This window comes from Papio anubis, chromosome 5 (genome assembly GCF_008728515.1).
Source record: "Papio anubis isolate 15944 chromosome 5, Panubis1.0, whole genome shotgun sequence".
NCBI classification, from domain to species: Eukaryota; Metazoa; Chordata; class Mammalia; order Primates; family Cercopithecidae; genus Papio; species Papio anubis.
Window position 1 is genome coordinate 8,443,872 of NC_044980.1, and position 22,913 is coordinate 8,466,784.

General features: G+C 39.5%; 1 protein-coding gene and 1 long non-coding RNA gene across 6 annotated transcripts in view; one reads left to right on the forward strand and one right to left on the reverse strand.

Moving 5' to 3' along the window:
* SEMA5A (semaphorin 5A) overlaps positions 1-22,913 on the reverse strand; it is a 507,347-nt gene that overhangs the window by 306,331 nt on the left and 178,103 nt on the right. The window lies entirely within an intron of this gene.
* Positions 1,713-20,999, forward strand: LOC103884942. 2 transcript variants are annotated; one of them, XR_001903231.3, is made up of 4 exons: positions 1,713-1,819; positions 6,744-6,852; positions 17,924-18,046; positions 20,926-20,999. It is a non-coding gene; the product is annotated as an uncharacterized LOC103884942 (long non-coding RNA). The 2 variants fall into 2 exon arrangements; XR_001903230.3 differs by lacking the exon at positions 20,926-20,999 and having other exon boundaries at positions 17,924-18,285.

Here is a 22,913-nt window from a genome sequence, read left to right on the forward strand (position 1 = left end):
CTTAGGATTCAAGGGAAGAAGAAAGCTATGGGAACTCAGGAGGCAAGACAGGGTTGTGCAAGGAAGTCTTCTTGCTTGAAGAGAGGTCTAATAAGTCCCAAGGTGGCCTCTTTGCCTCTTCGCCAAAGTACAGATTCTATCTATGCATCAGAACTAGAATATGTTTTCTAAGTCAGACCAAGGTTTTTCCAGGAACTTTAGGGTTAAGCATTAGATGGATGTGCATCAAAAATACTGCGGCAGCACAGTAATTCATTGATGTAGTCAAGTAATACTTATTTATTAAGTACCTGTTACATGGAACAGTAGGTACTGCCTGGAATACAAAGTTATATAAGACAGACCTCTGCCTTCAAGGCATTTATAATTTAGCTAAGATGAGATACACACAAAAGAGAGTTAAACTGAAGAAGATAAATACTATCTGATCCCAGGGAAAAGCATAAAGATGATAAATGCTCTAAAGCAGCACCATCCAATGAAAATATAATGTAAGCTACACATGTAATTTTGTATGTCCCAGTAGCTATGTTAAAAAGCTGTTAAAAAGGGTTGGGTGCAGTGGCTTATGCCTGTAATCCCAGCATTTTGGGAGGTCAAGGCAGGCAGATCACTTGAGGTCAGGAGATCGAGACCATTCTGGCTAACACGGTAAATCCCCGTCCCCACTAAAAATACAAAAAATTAGTCAGGCATGGTGGCATGCACCTGTAATCCCAGCTACTCGGGAAGCTGAGGCAGAAGAATCGCTTGAACCCAGGAGGCAGACGTTGCAGTGAGCTGAGATCATGCCACTGCACTCCAGCCCCGGGTGACAGAGCAAGACTCCGTCTCAAAAAAAAAAAAAAAAAAAAAAAAAGCAAACCATGCTATCAAAATAAAATTCATTGAGATATTTTTGTGTGTATGTATTCTAAGTCTGAAATCCTTACACTTACTGCACATCTCAATTTGGACTGGCCACATTTCAAGTACTTTGAAGCCATACCTGGAGAGTGGCTACACGATTGGACAGCACATACCCAAGATAATAAGAACAGGCTTCCTTGGTAACATGGAGGCTTTGTTGAATGGAAAAACAAAGTTACTTGTCTTCTCAGAACCAGCTGCCATGGAGGCCAGCACAACCTAATCAGGCACTGATTCCAACAAAACTACCCTCCATTTACCAAATATACTGATAAAAGTAACACTGTCCTTGGAATTTGGTTGACTTGGGTTGGAATCTCACATATAGAACTTTTTTCTGTGGAACCATATTCATCAGGTAGTTTAATAATGGGTTGATTCAGCACATCTGGAGTATTCAAGCCAAGCATGTTCCAAGATAATGTCTTGTCTTTGATTGGCTCCTGGGAAATAATATCTAAGCCCTTACAATATTCTGTCTGACAGGAGTGTCTCTCTCTCTCGACCAGAGATCTTTGAGCCATGCCAGATAGTTTACACTGACAATGCAGTTTACGGTGGGGACCTGTGGCCAGGCTGTATCTGGTTGACTTCAGGAAGGGCTGGAGGCTGAGTAACTAAGGTCAGTCACGCAAGTATTCCATGCCTTTGTGATCAACCCTCAATAAATCCCTGGAAACCAAGGCTACATTGTGTTCCTTTGGTTGGCAATATTCCATTCATTTTGCCAAATGTCATTTCTGGGAGAACACAGTGCTGTCCTTATGACTCCACTGGGAGAGAACAGTCTTTCCCGAGTTTTCCTGAGCTGAGGATTTATACACAGTCTTTCCTGAGCTTTGCCCCACATGCCTTTTATGGGTGCTAACTTTAATCTGCATCTATCCCGTCACTGTAATCAACCCTAACTGTAAGTATAAATGCTTTTCTGAGTTCTGTGAGTCCTTCTAGAGAATCATTGAACCTGATAGTGGTATTGGACACCACCAACTCAAAGCTTCTCCCTCTTGTGATGATAATCCCAGTAAACACAATGATAAAACCTATATAAATATCCCTGGACCAGATGTGTTAGTTTGGAAGAGTCAGAAATATATAGAAATATATAGAGTGATTTCTATATATACTCTCTCACTTTATCAGGGCACTATGGTAATCTAGGAATTATCTAGGAAGAGATCCAGTTCCCTCCAATAGCATCAGAATCTCTTAGGCAGCCAGTCTGTAGCTTTTCCAAAGGGTAAATTCCTTCCTAGGATCAAGCTTGCAACTTCTTTACATGAGTTGTAATAGGCATGTGGCTATAAACCAGACAAATGCCACTCATGATCCAGTTCCCTCTAATAGCATCAGAATCTCTTAGGCAGCCAGTCTGTAGCTTTTCCCAAGGGTAAATTCCTTCCTAGGATCAAGCTTTATTTGAGTTGTAATAGGCATGTGGCTAGAAACTAGACAAACGCCACTCATGATACAATTAGTGTGTTTCATTGTTATCTTTCTTCACATATTTTATAGCCCCCGCCCTGTTTTTTTCAAAATTAACGTAAGAAGTTTCTTGCCTTATGTATTCTTACTCTCTCACAGAAACCAGTACATTACCAACAAATTAAGAAAAAATTAAAGATATTCCATTCCATTTTTCATTATTCTATTGAGCAATTAACACTGATACTCAATGAAGAAAGCCAAAATGCATTCTGCTTTGGATAAATATTTCAACAGAGTGGGATAGAAGAAAAGTCAGATCCCATGTCATGAGTGTCCCCAGTTCATTGTGAAATACACCCACACAGGTGAAGACACATTCTTAGTCTGTGGTGTCCCCATGGACTTCCACACATATGGACTAGCTAAAAACTTTTGGAAGCCAATCAAATCCCAAGTCTCAAAGCTGTACTCTACTTGCATTGGCTTTCTCTGTCTGCAAGGGTCTACAGACCAAGGCACTCTACCTTTGGCCTTCACTCTTTCTCAAACTCCCCTGCTTTTCACTTCTCTCTCGTCATTCATTCAAGGAGACCCCCTTAGCCTTGTCATAACACTGATTCTCATTTCTCCATGTTGATATCAGGATTCCATCCTGTCAGAATTATCTTCCTACGTACTCCCTGTTTTTTCAAATTCTAATGAATATAACAGGTCGGGGGGTACTTAAGAGTAGGGTATAAGTTTACTAATATCTGTCTTCTCATATCTAGTGAAATAGTCTTCAATGCATGTGTTAAATGGAACACGGGTCATATCAAAGCAGCATGCAGTACTATATATCATCTATATTCTTCCTTAATAACCTCCCTAACCTCCCTCCTTTCCAGGCCACCAGACACTGCCAATCTGATATATCTTTTTTTTTTTTAAATTTGTATCTGTGTATCTATCTGTCTCTCTATCTATTATCTATCTATCTGGAGACCAGTTTATGGTGCTGGCAAATTTTTGTAATTTTGGTAAAAACAGGGTTTTGCCATGTTGCCCAGTCTCAAATTCCCAGGCCCAAGAGATCCACTGGCCTCTGCCTCCCAAAGTGCTGGGATTACAGGCGTGAGCCACCATACCTGGTCCAATTTGATATATCTTGACTAGCAATTGTGTTAAAGAAGCACTTATGAACTATATTCTATCATTCTTCTGATCATTTTACATGGGATTGTTTATATCTAAATAATATTGTGAATTTAGTAAAAGGTCATTTTTAACATTTACAAAATATAAGTATTAGTCTCTAGGCTCTAAAAGAGGGATCGGCAAACTATGACCTATGGGCTCAATCTGTCCCATCACCTGTTTTTGTTAATAAAGTTTTATCGGAACACAGCCATGCCCATTGTTTACATATGTTCTATGGCTGGATTTGTGCTACACTGGCAGAGTTGAGTTCAGACTATTTGACCTGCAAGGGCCAAAATATTTACTATCTTACCTTTTCCAGAATAAAAGTATGCTAACCCCTGCTCTAGAAAATCATAGAGTAAAAGACTCAACAAATATGTATTATGGATAATTAAACATGCTAAGCATAGTGTTTTAGAAATGAAAGAAAGAAGACAGAAAGAAAGAAAGAGAGAGAGAGAAAGAAAGAGAGAGAAGAAGGAAGGAAGGAAGGAAGGAAAGAAGGAAGGAAGGAAGGAAGGAAGGAAGGAAGGAAGGAAGGAAGGAAGGAAGGAAGGAAGGAAGGAAGGAAGGAAGGAAGGAAGGGAGGGAGGGAAAGAGGGAGGGAGGGAAGGAAGGAGAGAAAGAGAGAGAGAGAGAAAGAGAGACACAATTTTAAAGTAAGAAGGAACCACCTCTGGGCACATCTACTCAAACCTCTTCCCTAAGACTCTAGAAGAGTAGAGGGTCTTGCTGAAATTCACCCAGCTAGATATCAATGTGGATTAGCTTAGAAAGAGCCCCTAATCTTTCACTCCATACAATTTATCATATATCACATGGCATCAATAAGGAGGAGCACTTCTACAGTATTGCATCCCATAGTTTTATATGGCACTTAATATCTTCAAGTAAAAATGATAAGGACATGCAGGAAATCATTACCATCTTCATAAGTTGAGTTTTTTCTACACTTTCACACAAAACCATTTTGAAACTCCAGCTAATTACTATACTTCCATTTCCTCTGAGGGAAAAATAAAATAAAAAGCAAACCTTCTGGAATTCCTAGCACAGCCTATTGGTTAATATTATCTACAGTCCCATCAAAGTCACTGGCCTCACTCCCAGCCTTGCTTTGGTACCAGCAGCCCCAAGTCAAACACCCAAGATGTTAAACTTTAAAAAAAGAAAAAGCACATGTTAAAAAAAAGAAACAAAGGCTGACATTTATGGTTTCAGGGTTTTTATTTCCAAGAGAGGTGGATTTCTGCCATGGCCCAGCATCCCCCAGAGAGCTCAGCATGCCACACCTCCAAATCACCAGCCTCTGCAAAGACAGGTTCGCAAGGCAATGAGGAAAATAAATACCCTTCCGTTGGCTTTGCCCTTTTTGATTTATTTTGGCGAATCTCTTCATAGTTTCATTTCAAGGTACTAACCTGCCAAGACCCATAAGCCAAGGGGTATAATAGTCACTCTTGTTTCCCAGCGAGGGACGAAGCCATCACGTGGACAAACTAGAAGCCGTATTTACGGCCCCACTGACTTCCTGGGAGAAGGTTGTGAATTCAATGTTACAGTCACATTTCTAATCTTGTTTTCAATTTTTCTTGACATGTTTATATTCTTATTTCCTAATGTGTGCCAAACAGCTTCAGAGACCCTTCCTGCTGTGGGCCCAGTTTTCACAGTGTTTGTCATGGTGAACTTTAATTATTTGCTTGACCCCATTAATGTTTCTTCACTAGACTGTCTGCCTCCAGGCACGTGACAGTTGTTTGTTCATTCAGGCCTTCGTGCGGCACATGCGTACCTACTCTGTGCCTGGTCCCGCTGTAGACACTACAGACACCGCAGGAAAACCAGCAGAGAAGGCTGTTCCTCTCATTAACTGCTTATCCTAATGAGAGAGGCAGAATCAATGAAATAAGCAATCAGTGCCATGATGTCAATAAAACAGAGTGACTTTGTAGAGTGTGACTTAGAGCAACATGGTAGAGTCTGCGAGGAAGGCCACTCTGTGCGGGTAACATTTAAGTTGAGACTGGAATGACAAGAAAAAGCCACATAGAGGTCTTGGCAAAGGGCATTCCAGGAGAGGGAGTTGTCTGGGGAAAGGCCCCAAGGTGATGATGATCCAGGGAAAATCTGAGCAAGAGAAGCAGGACAGGAGTGTAACAAGAGACAGGAGAGGAGAGGTGTGAGGGAGGTAGGGCCAGTGCATGCATTATCTTGCAAGTAGAGGTAAAAAGCTTTGGATTTTATTCTACGGGAGAGGTTGGCAAACTTGCTGCAAAGGTCTGGATAGTATTTTAGGCTTTGTGGGAATATAGTCTGTCATAACTCCTCAACTCTGCTGTTGTTGCCACAGACAAAAGTGGGCGTGGCTGGGTTCCACTAAGACAATACTCACAAAGACAAGTGGGAAGCTGATTCAGCCTGCGGCTATAGTTTTTGCCAACCCTTGTCTATGGCACTAGGAAGCCAAGGTATACGTAAGGAACAGTCGAGGAGGAGGCATGAGCTGTGGGGCAATTTTTTTTAAAATCCTAGGACTGCAGTGTGGGGAATGGTCTACAGAGGATGGAGAATGCAGGAAATGGGATAGACCACAGTGGTCTGGAGGAGATGGAGGAAAGGGGGCAGATGTAGGAAGCGTTTTGAACTAATTGATTAGGAAAATAAGGAAACATGAGAAACTGAGGATAACACCCAAGATTTTCACTAGAACAACTCAGTTCACGGGGTGATTTCCGAGACAGGAGAGATGGAGAAAAAATAAATTTGGGGAACAATCCAATAGTTCTTTCCTGGATGTCTACGAGGAGGTCTTCACTAGAAATGGCAACGGAGAGGTGAGTAAGGTGGGAACAGGGAAGTTCTGGAGCTCAGAAGGGGCTGGGCAGAAGATAAAGGTTTGGTAGCCCTCAACATACAGATGTCATTTAATAAGGTGCTAGAGGGGACATCAAGGCGAAGAATGACAGAAAGAGAAGAAAATGGCCACTCATACTGAGAGTTAGAAGATGTGTGGAGTGTTCAGCATTAGAACAAATGAATGCATGCAGAAATGAACGAATGAAGCCCACATCCCTGCATTACAAGGGTCATCTTATTCCTCTCTATCGACAACCTCTATAGTTCACTGGAGAATTTCAGAGCGAATGGCTATGACGATTTTGATCTTAGAATCCATTTGATTATTTAATGCCATCCCTGATACATCCCTTATCTTCATACAGGCTTTTAAGGACTTCCCAATTGGATTCTGTTTCTACTGACATCAATATAAATTGGAACCTGCTCCTTCACTTCAATTCTCTCCCCAGAAGTGAGAGCTGATAGCCCCAGGTAAGTCCCCAGCCACCACTGAAGATCCATTTCTTCTCTGGGGATTACCCTGAGAGACTGAGGTTCTGTTGGTTATGATTAGATGGTTTGCTAACATAATTGTGAACTTAATTTGTTCTGATCTGCTTCTGCCTTCCAGTCAACCCATGTTCTGTATATTAGAAGAAGACAGGGTTGGTGTGTGCATGTGCGTGCACACACATAAGTGAAGAGTGTTTAGTCCTGCCTGCCTGTGCCTCAGGATACAGAATGTAACAGATGTTACAATAACACACATTTTTTGCTTTAAGAAAAGGATGAAGGAGGTAGAGTGGGCCAACTTGTAGACACTTTGGATTCCAAATCAAACCAGAAAAAAAAAAGAAAAGGCTGCACACAGTTACAAGAAAGTGCAAGCGGAAAAGAACCCCCACCGAGTTCAAAGGGACTTGTGTTTAATCAGACAAAAACAATTTTTATAGCCTCAGGAGCCCGTGTGGTGTGTGAGGAAGTTGTGCAGCAGGATGGCATTAGGCATTCAAGCCAGCATGCTTTTGTTTTATTTTCTTCTTTCTTTGTTTGCAACCAGGGTTCAAAGAAATTCACTGTGCAAAACAGATACTGAAGTAGATCATACCCACGAATTAACATTGTCATGACAAGCAGCTCTGTGTTATGAGCAAAATTACAAGTGATCCATCAAATAAAGCAGTTATTGTCTAAGTAAGAGCTCCTTTCTTCCAGGATTCCACCATGTTGCTAGCTTTGCCTCTTCCAGTGAAACTCTCATGCACCTAATATGAACATCAAGCAGCCTCCTGAACATATTCAGTGAGCCCGACTTCAAGAGAAAGCCCTGAAAGATGAGGATGTAGCAGCTGGCAAGACATGGAGAACCCTTTCCTTCCAAAAAAAAATCATTCTCCTTCCTGAGCCCATTCACACAGGGCTTTGACTGTTTCCTACCTGAAGGTCACATGCATGGCCAAATCTCCATCTCATTAATTATAACTCTTGGCAAGCCATTAAAAATCTCATTTCATTTTACCATCCACCCTCCTTTTAACTGACTTTTCATAATTATAATTCTATTTTTGATATACTGGACCCATTAAATTTAATGCCATACAGAGATTTTAGAACTCCTTAAAAAATGACTCAAGCTGGACTGTGTCCACCAAAGGATGTGTAGTCCTTGCTTAGGAATACGAGAGGGGAAAACTGCAGTGCAGTCTATTTCCATACACAGAGGAATAAAAGTCAAGTTAATTGCATATGGTCAGTATAATAATGCTATCATTCTAGAAGGGCTATAATTAGCGAGAATTGTTTTCACAAACAGAACCGACCAAGCCCATGACTCCAACTTGCATTAGTTCTTTTTTTCCCCCCACCAGTTATAAACATTTCTATTTTTGTTCCTCCCCAAACATAAACATCACTCCATTAAAAATACCCAGGGAGAGGAGATCCTGACAGTATGACTGCAAACTCTGGGAATACAGATAAGCCTCTTTGCAAATGTTGAGTCTATTAAAGGGATTAGAGTGCCAAGACAGGGTTGGAGGAACTGTTATCCAACAAGCTAACCTTTACCTGGTAACTTCAAGACAGGAAGCCCCAGGTGAGGCCCCTCTCCTGGACACAGAGGAGTGCTCCAAAGCCCCATGTGAAGATGAGGAGCCGTTGGTATCTTTCATGTCTGAAGATACATAAGGCAAAACTTACTTAGCTCCACATCATGTCGTACAGTATGGATGAATAACTATGGGACAAAATTCTCTCTCACTTTAAACTACAGCTATTTAACAAACATTATTGGGACAGGAATTCTGAGCAGTGCATTTTCCAGTGCTGAAATTCAATTAAGAAAGAGGGATTGTTGAATTTTGTCACACTAGACTGAGACAGTGGATCATCTGGAGTATCTAACAGTGATTCTTTCCCCAACATGTGTTCAGAGTCCTGTTGCTCCAGCTTCTAGAACACACTTTCCTCTGTCCCCACTGCTTTTGGTTTGTATTCTCCATACCTGTCATTCCATCACTGCTTGTCCATCTATGCCAAGTCTGTTCCTTGGTGCCTGAGCGCTCCAGGCAGCATCTCTAACATGCAACCTCAATAAGACCAAAGCCACTAAGAACCACACTGGCTCCGTTTTACCTTCAACCCCACTTTCAGTGCTGTCCCATGTGCTTTTGGTCCAGGGACCACCCAGAGCTCCTTTGGTTTCCCCACACCCGTCATTCTGGCTCCAGCTGGGATGACAGCTGCCACAGAACCTCTCTGTACATCTCCTTCAACAAGAGGAAGGGTCCTCCCTGTGCACACAGTGCCCAGACCTTGCCTCTCAGGCCCTATGCTGCAGCGTTCAATTTGTCGGTCAACACATCCATCTTTCCACTAAACGGCAGGTGCGCTGCTGTGTCCTATACTCCCAGTGCCTAACGCAAAAGCTGCCCTGATGTGGGCACATGATAAAGATGTGATTTAGTGAATGAATGGATGTGGGTTCAAAGAGTGACTGAATGAATAAACGTCAAACACATTGATGAATGAATGAACATGAGTCATTCAGTGCACCCTCTATGTTGAAAGAAATGAAGCTGGAAAATAAGACAAAGCTTGGGATGCTAGGAGAGAGTTCTTTGAACTACATTTGGAGTACGCCTGTCCTCTATGCTATGATAAATATGCCTGGAATCTAGAAAAGGAGGCTCTAGATTGAGGCATTGAGGTACATGATGAGATAATTTTCCCTCAAAACTTTTTGATTCAAGGAGCAAAGCACTGGTTCAGAGCCCTCTTGCAAAGATAGTAGGATGTGGGGCTATGGAAAAATTCAAAGTGAAAAAGGTGAGCACATACATGTTAATTAGGGCTCAGCCCATTTCCGCTCCCAGGCAGGCCCCCCGATCCTCAGCACCAGCAACCAAACCAGACACACACACTCATAGACACGCACACAAGGCAGGAACACCACAGTAGCAGCTCCTCCCCCGACCAGCTAGAGGCTGCAGAATATGAGAACCTGGCCTTTGCAGTGTGATGGGCCAGGAATCTAGCCTCTGCTCTGTTCCAGAAGCACCATGGGTTCACGGACAAGTTAATTAAATTCCTTAGTTTTTTTTTTTTTTCCTCAGCTATATAAAAGGGGAAAAATGGTCACTTTATACAACTTTTATAAAGACTAAATGGTATACTGTATGTAAGGCACTCAGTAAGCATTTGTTGTTGGATTGCTATTGTGAGGCACTGTTGGAACTTGACATTGCTATGCTTAGCCTGGCTTGGTCTTTATCCAATAGATTCCCTTTATAACATAGTAGCCAGAGTAAAGGAATGGCCAGAGAAGGAATTTCCTTGCATAACCAAACTGAAGCTGAGTTGATGATAGGTTAGACATCTATGGAATCTGAAATGAGTCAGTCCTTCCTTTCCTGAAGGTCATGATGTAACTTTTGTACCTATAATAACTATTCCTCTACAGCTGATTTTGCCGGGGTTTTTTTAAGTCAAAATTTAACCAATTCCAATCAATCCCGTCTTTATATTTGCCACCACTCCATGCTAACTTGTTAGGCAATCAAGTATTCAGGTTAGCATAACTCTCAAATAAGTATTTCCTTGCAGAGGAAAAACAAAGAAACAAAAAACTATGAAAAAATATTATCCTTTAAAGGCAAAAATGTCCATCCAGTTTTGAAGATTAAGAACCACTGGGGCAGAAGAGGTAGAAGGACCTAGAATTCAGAACTGCACTGATAAAATTATTCCTTTGACAACACTAGGAGGTTGATTCTCCTAAGGTTGTCTAATAGATTTTAAAATTTTTGTTATCCTTGTTTTATAGAAATACAATGAGAAATATAGACATGGTTTTGTTTACTTTTTAAATTCAAGATAAACAAGAATTTCAACTGTGACATTATCTCTCAGCAACAGCCTTTGAATCTCTTGCGTAGTTCAATGAACTATTCACTAGATGAACCACTATTAACCTCTGCAGTGGGTCATCCTACTTCATCTGTACTGTTAGTGCATTAATCAGAAGTTAGCATCAGGTATGCACACACCTGTGGAGACAATGTATACAGTGTTCTCCAGAGGGATGGGATTTGATTCCGTAGGTGACACTGATGGAATACAGCAGTGAGAGTCTTAAGAAATTTGACAGATATCACAAAAGAGACATTTTTAATAGTGTAAAAATCGTAAAGGTGTTTTTCAAAATACATATAATTGAGAAAATATACACTACTCTAAAGAGAGAGTAGATTAAAAAAAAAAAGAGGGAGAGTAGATTATGAGATAGAGACGCAGGAAAGGACTATCTCAATTGTGTCCCCCAAAGCAAATAAATTTTTATTAAGTCCAGTACCTTGCTTTTTATAACAATACAATAGCATACAAAAGAAACGAAGCTTTAGTACACACTCTTGGAAATGCCTTTTCAGATGATGGTGAAAATAATAAAACAGCAATGAAAATAATGACACCCATAAGAGTACACACTGGGTGCATACAATATTCTCAACACTAGGCTGAGCAACACAGTGGGTATTTTACGTACACATTCCTGAATCCTTGAAAAATCCCTGAAGCCATATATTATTACTTACATTATTCATGCAAGAAAACTAGAGCTCTAAGACAGGAAAAGCAAGAAACACAAATGATTCTTTTCATTTTATAATTTTCTTTATCAGTCCGTGATTTATCTTTTGAATGCCTGATTTTCTATCTTCTTCATCCTAGGGGAGAGAGTATTAAGTTCTTTAACAGCAAAGGATTAAATATATAGTCATTCTCTCCACCAAGATCTATAAAGTATTTGTTTGGGGCACAAAAATAAGTAAGACACAAATCTTGCCCTTTAAAAACTCAAGTCTGGCCAGCTGCAGTGGCACATGCCTGATATCCCAGCCCTTTGGGAGGCTGAGGCAGGCAGATCACCTGAGGTCAAGAGTTCGGGACCAGCCTGGCCAACATGGTAAAACCCTGTCTCTACTAAAAATACAAAAACTAGCCGGGCAAGGTGGCGGGCGCCTGTAATCCCAGCTACTCGGAAGGCTGAGGCACAAGAATCGCTTGAACCCAGGAAGCAGAGGTTGCAGTGAGGCAAGATCATGCCACTGCACTCCAGCCTGGGCAACAGAGCAAGACTCTGTCTCAAAAAAAAAACACAAACAACAACCACCACAAAAACTCAAGTCTATGCAGCATCACCTACTTTCTTCCTTAAAAATAAGACGAATACACGGTTCTGTTATACGGAAAGGAGGGAAAGTGATGAAAATTATACCAGCAGCACCTCCATTTTTCCTGTGAGGTAGGACTGAGTCACATATATGTTTATATGTTGTGAGTTCTAGATAAATAATAAATGTCTTACTCTGGGTTTAAATGTGAGTTAATCCGTTCCTCTCCATGCATCACCTTCTAAGAGATTTCCTCAGCATTTTCTTCCACCTCATAATGCTCTTTCTCACTACATCTATACTCTTTCTCATCCACATCATGATTTCGTGCTCTGACCTTATTGATGCTACTAGGTTGGTGCAAAAGTAATTGCTCTTTACATATGTACCTCTTTAAACACCTTCAAGTCTGTTGGGAGTTGGTCTATTTCACGGATCTAGGGTCCAAATTCTGTCACTGATTGCTCTGCTGACACGCTTAGTCCCATTCATTGTTTCATTAGTGTGTACTCTTTGACTTGAGTTCACCATCACCAAGCTGTGTTTACAAGAGCCCCAAATCCAGGAACGGAGAACACTGCCATGGGCATGAACACTAGAGGGCGCACTCAAACTCGAAGATTTGGTGTTCAGGACCCTGCTGGCAAGGAAGGTTCTTATTTGGGCACCCCGTGGGAACCTAGAGGCGCAGTGTCTTCTTCATGAGACAACGTCCATCCACAGCCATCTTCGTCTTCTCGTCCTGAGGGGCGAATCTACAGTTTTTTTGTGTTTTCGTTTTGCAGGTAGAACAGCTCACTGTGGCTTCCGGATTCAGTTTCTGGCCTCCCTGCTCATCAGACTCAAGCCTCATCCACTTCTCCCATCCCTGAGCATGTTTATGAGCCCCAGCCCCCAGAGACATTTCAACTTGGGTTCCTACTGAGGATTCCAGACTTGACCTCTCTTTTTATTTCTGTCCCCTGGAACTGTCCCTTTCTTGCTTTGGGGACGTTCTCTATTTTTTTAATGCCATTATATGAGGGTAAGAGATCTATCCCATCAACTCAGCCTACTGTTTTGCTGGAAATCTTACAAAAGAACTATCTTCTTTATGTTTTCACCTCAATTCCAGAGTAACTAGAAATACTACCCTACGTAGTGTGCAAAGGGTACACACTAATGAAACAATGAATGGAACTAAGCGCGTCAGCAGAACAATCAGTGACAGAATTTGGACCCTAGATCCGCAAAATAGACCAACTCCCAACAGACTCCCAACCCTACGTGGGCAGAGACACTTAGTTTGAATGCTATTCCAGTGTTTTCATGTTGATAAATATGAACATTTTAAATCTTAAGGGAAGATAGGTAGTTTTAAGTCCGTCCTTTCAATTTTACATCTGCATTTAAAAATATAATTTAAACTACTATTTAACCATTAATTATATCCCAAAAAAAGAGGATATAAAAACCCAAGTGAACACGAAGTTAACCTACTTGCCCATGGTTTTGAAACCCAGCCCACACAGTTCCCAACCTCTGTAGCATGTTCCCTTGGCTAGATGAATATCGAATGTAAGATGATTTCTGTGGTTAGGAGCTGAGTTGAAAGCAGAAACTCTTTAGTCTTAAACTAGAAGTTTCATTTTTTTATGTGCAAAAGCATCTATCTGCAAATGCCCAAATGAGAAACAACAGACTGGCTGAAACTATTCAGCACCACACCTGGCCCCCAGGGAGTGATCAGGATTTTTCAGGGACTGCCTCATCTCAGCATAATATTTATAATGCATCTTACTTTTTACTTTTGAGTTTTTATTTCTTCGAACAGGGTTAGGAAAATCCAGTAATTAAAGATTCCAGGACTCTAAAGTACATTTCAGAAAAGCAGAATTGTTCATGAGATCTTATAACCATGCTAGGTTCTTCGGACGTTACTTTGTGTGGTTATGTGACCAGAGGAGTTTGGTCTCAGGCTATAAAAGGCATAAGTCTTTCTAATCTGTGCATGAGCAAATATAGCACACAGGAAATCATTGCAAAGCGCTGATACAATCTTTTCTGTTTTACTCCATCTGAAGATGGCTCCTGTCTGAACCATGCACACTAATCATTTAATGTTCTACAGAAGAAAAAAACAAACAGAGCAGGGAGGGAGATGTGGTCGTATACTGGATCTACACTTAAAGCAGTGAATGGCTGCTACTCCCCACCTCCTGCAGTAGGAAAGGGAGGTCATAATTATATGGTGGGGCAGGAATGGGTCAAAAGCAAATTGCCTGAGTGAGAGAAGTTCTAGAAGGTCACATGGTGAGACTGGCTGAAAAGTACCTCCAGAACTAGCGAATGTTTTCACTTGGCTTGAAGTCACAGAAAGAGCATTGCAGCATAATAGAATTACACATCCTTTGGGAGATATCCTTCTCTCACTAGGAGTGTGAAATTCTTGGTGATATCAACCGAAGCTCCACGTAGTTATGGAGGTAAAGGAAACTGGAGGCTTTGAGAATTACAAAATATACCACAGATGGAATATTATCCAACTATATTTCTTGCCTCCCCTAAACATCAGTTACACGGTTCTGTCAAGAGATTCAGAGCTGCCAAGGGTCAGTTGCTCAGTTGTAGCAAAAACTATTTTCAGTTCATGGAATGGCATGACTAAATCAAAGAAAAATAAAATAGAATAAAAGGGCATCTCAAGTGGCCAGAAAACATGGGGCATATGGAAGTAGGCAGGCAATGAGGCAGGATGTTCACGAGAGAAGCACAATATTTCATTAGCTCCTTTAAAAAAAGTTACTAAAGAAACCTGGAGTGCTCAAATTTGGCTCAGAAGGAAGGGGAAGTCTGAAATAAGTATAGTAATGATAAACACATGCAAAGTTCACTATAATCGTCCCACTGTTTCTTTCCTTGCTAAGTTAATTTTTCTTATAGCAGGCATCTTCAACAACCAACTATGTCAATTTATTATTTCCATATGTTCTTTCTTTCTTTCCCCTAAATTCCAAAGACTGGTCATAATTATATGATGGGGCAGGAATGGGTCAAAAGCAAATTGCCTGAGTGAGAGAAGTTCTAGAAGGTCACATGAGCTTTCAAAATCTGAATTAAATCAGAGAAGACATTGAACAATTTTGTTCAGACACCTTTGAGAGTGAAGAACTATATCTTATAAATGGTGTGAATAATGCATTTGGCCCTTAATACAAACTTATTTGATAGCCCTGAATGTAATTCCTACTACATATCTATATGAGTCAGGCTTCACAGGTCTAGATGAAATTCTTTTCATATAATATTTTCACTGAAGGAGCATAGCTAGTATTCAGAAGGAATATCCTAATAGAATTTTAAAGCTTTTCCCAATGAGAGATGGCTTGCTTTTATCATGCTTCTTGAGGAGAAAAAAGCTTAAGAGGTTTCAAATAAACAGCTTATCAATATAGAATATTATTTAATCAGACCAGAGACATAGTGAGATTAAAATTTTAAGGACAAATTATTCTGCACTAGCTTTCATAATTTTTAATTATAATTTCTACAATTTTATAACGTAAGTTATTTGAAAACATACTTAGCTATTCCCAAAGAGAGTCAAATTTCCATTGCTCATCTCAAAAGGCATAAAAAGCACCAACACATCCTTCCATTCCTCCAAACCTGTTGTGAATCATATTTTTAAATTTCAAGTCATTCAATAAAATGTCTTCTAAAATACAAAAAATACATAAAATGAGGAATTAATTTATTTTCTTCTTTGTATCTCAGATTTGATTGGGAATAATTTGCAAGGGTTTTCTGTTTCTTGTCAGAAGAGTTTCTGTTCAGTTATTCAATAAAACATGTATTGAGTACTCATTGTTCAGAAAGAGCCCTATGGAAAGCAGAAGATGGAGTATACATTTATTCAGGGTTTTATCACAGCAGAGACAGACATATTCCATGACACATATATAAGGATACCCATTTCTGTGGGCAGATGCATTAGAAAAGATACAGAACTGACAACACAGCTGAGAAGACACGCTAAACTATCCTAGTACAGACCTTCCTTGCTAACAGAACCTGATTTTGTTAAACAACCAGGGCTGGAGCAAGGGCAAGGCTAGTAAGTACCTTGTTTGCAGTGTAAAATTTCAGGGAATATGAAAAAATTCAGTAATCAAGATAAATAGTACTTTAATATAATTTTTAAAGGTCTAAATTAATGCAAAACTCCAGGATGAGCACACCATCAACATTTTGAATAAAGACCCTGGAGCCCCAACGGGGCTCGGCAAGAGACTGTACTGATCCTGTCTTTATTTAAAATCTAGAGTGCTGTTCATCATTGTTTGATTTTTTGCATTCATATACCTTTTTAAAATATTGAATTAGTATATTATATCTCTTGATTACTGAGTGTTTCAGCACCATTTAAATAGTGTACCCAAGATGAGTTCCTTACTCACCTAATCCTGGTCCCAGGCCTGCTGGACTCAGGAGTTAAATAGTGTTTTTTTCCATTCCCCCTTGGCAGACACTTCCTTTTCAATTACACCTAGAGGCAGCCACACAAATAGCTCTGGCCATTCATATGCAAACAATTCTGCACATGGCTTCTATGTAAGATTTGGCTTTTGTTGTTGATTTCTGATACTAAGCAGAGAGCAAAGAAGCCAGTTACCCCCACCCTCCCACTACTGCCTGTCTCTGAACACTGCCAGCAGCCATCCTAACATGAAATAAAAACCAGGGGCAAGAGCCAACCCCGTGAGGATGACTGAGCAAAACGACAGCACTTGGGTCCTTGCTGCCGCTGCTGAGCTCTGAACCAGCCCTGCACTGCTTATTCTTTGCATCTAGTTAGGAGACAATGAACATCCTTATGATATAAACCACTATTAGACTATCTATCTATTACCTGAAGTCAAAATATTTCTAATGGATATTCTAGCTTAATAGCCAGTGAGCTTTTGGAGTAAGGGTTTCTAAACTTTACTGCATTGATGACTTAAAACGTGTATGTTAATATTTCATCTCTGAATCATTTGCTTCTAGGTAGTGAAGCAATGCAAATTCTCAATGTAATTCTCAATTGGAACATGGCTGTAATCTCTTTATATGATAATTAATTGTGGAAATGTATGCAAATTAGAGGTCAAACCATCCTTGAAATAAAATATATTGATTTTTTCCTACTAAATACTTGTGATAAAAATGTCAGTGTCAATAATGTCAACAGAAATCTCCATTTGTATTTTGCTCTTGCAATAAAGAATTCTATTGTGTTGTCGTTTGAGGATGAAGGAGGGAATTTTCCTGAAGAGATAAAGAATGTCCCAAATGTCCCTTATGTTCCTTTGTTTCCCTAGATTCAAGAGCAATAGAATCAATGTGTTAGGAACCTTAGACATAATAGCCCTATAGGCTCATTTTTCACTTGAAAAAATTGAGATCAAAATAGAAGACAATAGGAGATTTTCTATACATCAAAGAAGCAGTTAACAGCAGAGTCGCAACAATTGCACAGGTTTCCTTTCCCAGTCTAGTATTCTTTAAACATGAACCATGATGCTTTCCAAAAAATTTGACTCAGAGAGGAGGTCAAGGCACATGAGTCTCTGAGTAGAACAGCCTACATCGATATTCATTAAGTAGTGCTGGAAGGCAAAGGTCTATAATTGTGCTATCCAATTTGGTAGACACTGGCAATAGATGACTACATTTAACTAATTAAAATTAAATACAATTAAAATTTATTACTTTAGAAGTAACATTTCAATCCTCAACAGCTATACATGGCTAATGGCTACCATATTTGTCAGTACAGAATATGAGCATTTCTATTATCATAGAAAGTTCTATTGGTCAGCACTGCTTTATAGCCATGAGTTCGCTTATTGTTCTGTTTCTAATTATAGGAACAGGAAGAAGGGAAGGATCACCTATAGAAAACTCACCCTGAAAGGGTAAAAGAAGAATTGCATGCATTACTACAAAAGCTACTCAGGCTAAATATGTATCTCTCTCATTTCCTCTGCATGGTAATATAATATCTATTAATTCCAAAAAGTATTTTTATCACTTAAATTCAAAAGCATCTGAAAATCAACAATTCTGCAATGTGATGGCACCTTCTGAAAGCATGCATACATCGGAAATTTTCCTCCAAAGACTGCCTTTGGGAGTTAAATAAATTAGCTTTCTTATGCCAAGTTAACATGAACTTAGCCCTTAAAATAACTTTGGGAGGAAAACTTTACTGATAAAACGGTCTGATATAGTCTGGTTGTTTCTTCTCTCCAAATCTCATGTTGGCATGTGATCCCCAATGTTGAAGGTGGGGCCTAGTGAGCTGTGTTTGGGACATGGGGGAAGACCCCTCATGAATGATTTGGTGCCCTCTTTGCTGTAATGAGTTCATGTAACATCTAGGTTGTTAAAAAAGAGTCTGGGACATCTGCCCTGTCTCTCTTGCTCCCACTCTTGGCATGTGATATGCCCACACCCCCTTCACCTTCTGCCATGAGTAAAAGCTTCCTGAGGCCTCACCAGAAGTCAAGCAGATGTTGTTGCCATGCTTGTACAGCCTGCAGAACTGTTAGCCAAATAAACCTCTTGTCTTTATAAATTACCCACTCTCAGGTATTCCTTTACAGTAATGCAAAATGGACTAAATCACAGTCTATGGTGGATTTTCATTAAAGATAATCTTGGATTTTAAGTATTCTGCTGAAACATGTACACATACATACACACACCTAGGTCTTATTAAATCTTACATAACACATTATTCAGAATTATCTTTCGCATCATAAAGTTCTCGCATAATGCTTGGACTTGATGCTCAAGAAGATGTGAATTTGTATCTTGTTTTTTTTTTTTTTTTTTTTTTTTTTGAGACGGAGTCTTGCTCTGTCGCCCAGGCTGGAGTGCTGTGGCCGGATCTCAGCTCACTGCAAGCTCCGCCTCCCGGGTTCCCGCCATTCTCCTGCCGCAGCCTCCCGAGTAGCTGGGACTACAGGCGCCCGCCACCTCGCCCGGCTAGTTTTTTGTATTTTTAGTAGAGACGGGGTTTCACCGTGTTAGCCAGGATGGTCTCGATCTCCTGACCTCGTGATCCGCCCGTCTCGGCCTCCCAAAGTGCTGGGATTACAGGCTTGAGCCACCGCGCCCAGCCTGACCTGTGACTTTGTATCTTAACAAACTCAGGCTATTTCTAAAGCAATATGATTGCTAGATTCGACACTCTTGACAACTTTATGAATCTTCATTTGAGTTGGGACTAACATAATTTTTAAAATTAGCTTCATAGAGGTGCCATTTAATTATAATACTCATTTAAATGTAAAATTTAATGACTTTTAACAAATGTATAAAACCTGTTGCCACCTCTTCATCTTGATATAAAATATTTGCAGCAACTCAAATAATCTCTCATATACCTTGCAGTCAATTTCCTCCTTGACCCTGTATCCAGGCAGCCATTAATAGGTATTCTGCTGCTACAGTTCTATCTTCCATAGAATGTTACCTAATGAGATAATGGATACATAGTCTTTTGTATCTAGAATCTTTCATTTAGCATGATACTCTGAGATTCATCCAGCTCGGTCTCTGTATTTGTAGTTTATTTCCTTTTTATTGGCCAATAGTTCTCCATTTTACATAATTAATTTGTCCATTTCCATTGATGAACTTTTGGGTTGTTTCCAGTTTGGAGTTTTTAAGAATAAAGCTTCTATAAACCCTTGGATACAATCTTTCTGTAGACATTATTCAATATTATATTACTCTTGGGAAAATACCTAGGAGTGAATTTTCTGGGACTTACTGTAAGTATATGTGTAACTTTTGAAGAAATGTCACATTTCCAAAGTGGCTGAATTATCATGCATCATCATCCTGCATTATTAACAAAAAAACAAGTGGTCCAGTTGTACCATATCCTTGCCAACACTTGGTATTGTCAGCCTTTCTAATTTTAGTCAGTCTACAGTGTGTGTGGAGGTATCTCACAATGCAGTTGTATGTCTAAATCTCTAGTCCATTTTTTAAAAATTAGATTGTTTTCTTAAGTTTAAGACTTTATATATGCTGGGCACAAGACCACATATACATATGGTAAATGTGTGTATCGCTCTCTGTGTGTGTATGTATATCAAATATTTCACAAATATTCCCACACAGTGTATGGCTTGCTTATCCATTTTCTTAATGGTGTCTTCGAAGAGAAAATGCTTTCCATTTTGAATGTGGTCCAATTTATCAAATTTTCTGGTAGGTGCTTTTCATATTCTAGCTAAAAATCTAGGCCGGGTGCGGTGGCTCAAGCCTGTAATCCCAGCACTTTGGGAGGCCGAGATGGGCGGATCACAAGGTCAGGAGATCGAGACCATCCTGGCTAACATGGTGAAACCCCGTCTCTACTAAAAAATACAAAAAACTAGCCAGGCAAGGTGGCGGGCGCCTGTAGTCCCAGCTACTCGGGAGGCTGAGGCAGGAGAATGGCGTAAACCCAGGAGGCGGAGCTTGCAGTGAGCTGAGATCCAGCCACTGCACTCCAGCCCGGGCGACAGAGCGAGACTCTGTCTCAAAAAAATAAAAATAAAAATAAAAAAATAAAAAATCTTTCCTAATCCAAACTTTTGGAAATGTTTCTTATATGTTTTCTTCCACAAGTTTTTAAATTTTTGCTCTTAACCTTAGGTCTATCATCCCTATGAGTTAATTGTTGTATATTGTGTGAAGCAATATTTAGAGTTTACTTTTTGCAGAGATGTACAATTTTTCCAGTACTACTTGTTGAAGACTATCATTTCCTCATTGATTTACCATAGCCTCTTCATTAAAAGTTAATTGACAATATATATGTATATGTGGGCCTATTTCTGATCTCTGCTTTCTGTTCATTGCCTTATAGTTTTCCTCATGCAGTTACATCATTGTTTTGAGTTCTTGTAGTGTAGGTCTTCCAGCATTTCCCTGCAGAACAAACTAAAAAGAAAAGGCAGCGGTGGAGCTTAGAAGCATACCTCGTTATCATGATGAAAGTTGCGAACCCCTTCCTTCACTTAACCCATTCCCTGCCTTTTATTTTTCCTCAACCCTATCACTATGTAACCAATTCTACTACATGTCTATATCTTATTATTATCTGATTCTCCTAATAAAATGTAAACTCAGTGTGGGCCAGGATTTATTTCTGTTTTACTTTCTGGGGTAACCCTAGTAACTAAAACAATTTCTGGCACATAATAAGCACTTAATAAATATCGAGTAAATTATTAATGAACTGGACCTCTGCTTTCATCTTTAAATAAGTAATGCTCTGTGCTGAAGTCAGAGAATTGAGTGGCACAAAAAAATCAAACATACAAATGAAAATGACAATCATTAATCACCTCTGAGAGCTGCCATGAGCACTCTGCTCAGCTGTTCCTGGCGTCAGGGTCTTGCTTCATTGATTTTAGTTAACAGGGTTCAGAGCCTCTCTAAGGCATACCCAGATGTATTTTCAGGGTAGGATGGGTCAAATATTGTTACCCCGACTTTTTACAGTGGGGATTAGAGGAACCCATTCATTTTGGTGCTTTAGCACACAACATCACTGTGGATGACAGCATGAGTCTGGCAGGGCCCTTCATTGTGAATAAGAACACTGTCTCACTCATGGAACATGTGTGATTAGACTTGCCCCTGGGTCATATGAAGGAATTGGGAGAGCAAAAGATAAAGAATAATTCCACCTAAAGCTAGAGATTACCTCCCAGCCCCTCTTTAGTCAATCATAAAAAAGATTCAAGAAAATACAAATTTAAAGTGTTGATTAAATTAAAAACTAAATTAAATAATATTTGGAAACCTTAATGCACTTTTTTGCTGTTGTTGTGCTGGTAACAGAGAGATATCACCATTGCTGTCCGCTGCAGATGGCATAAGCTTTGTCTCCCAAATGTAACCAAGGTGGCTTACCTTGTTTTGATATAAAGAGAAGACAGGAGGACATAATCCAAGAAAAATACTGCCTAATTAAAACGTTACTCACCCCACATTTAATCTCCAACTCTTCCTCTGTACATAAGATAGGGATTTTTATCTACCTTCAGTATGAGAAATAGATGAATTGCCTATTTAATGTTTAGAAAGATTAGAATATACTTAAAGATAAATAAAATACAATAACGTACCATTTGAGGCCAAATGGAAACACTCTTTTAAATCAGGATTCTAACTTTACAAATTCTTATTCCCAGTTTTAACTCAGTCACATTGCACAACTTTACTTATAAAGCAGTCCACTCAAAGACTTAAAATAATAAAAACTATCTCCCTGTTGAGACAAATCAACCAAAAAACAACTGAAATTTTACCTGAAGATAAAATATAAATATTCAATCTTAAAAAATTATTTAATTAGTGGCCCTAGAATGCAAAACTAACATGAAAGTTATTAATAACTTTCAAAACTCAATAAACCATTTTCATCAGAGTCTAATTATTGCTTATAAAAATGCACAACAGGGACCCTCTCAGCTCTCATGAGCCAAAGATCAATAACAACATTAAAGCCCAGTCTACATATTAAAACCAATTCTCTTTGTTAATAACTTAGAGTGGTTACATGCAGCATTTTCTCCTAATATCTCTGTGCACTCCTGAATAATCATTACATACCTAGATTACAGGATTGAAAAGTGGTTTTTTAAAAACATTTCATTTCTCCAGATAGAAAACTGACAACAGACTTTAAAATCAGAAATGTATCCCCAAATGCATTTTTTAATGTAAAAAGCAGGCAATGTGGTTATACCTTAGCTGGTTCCTTTGCAAATAGATTAGAATATTTTGCCAATATGATTTTGACATTACATCACATAAAACATCCAGTCATGTGCATGACAATGAAAA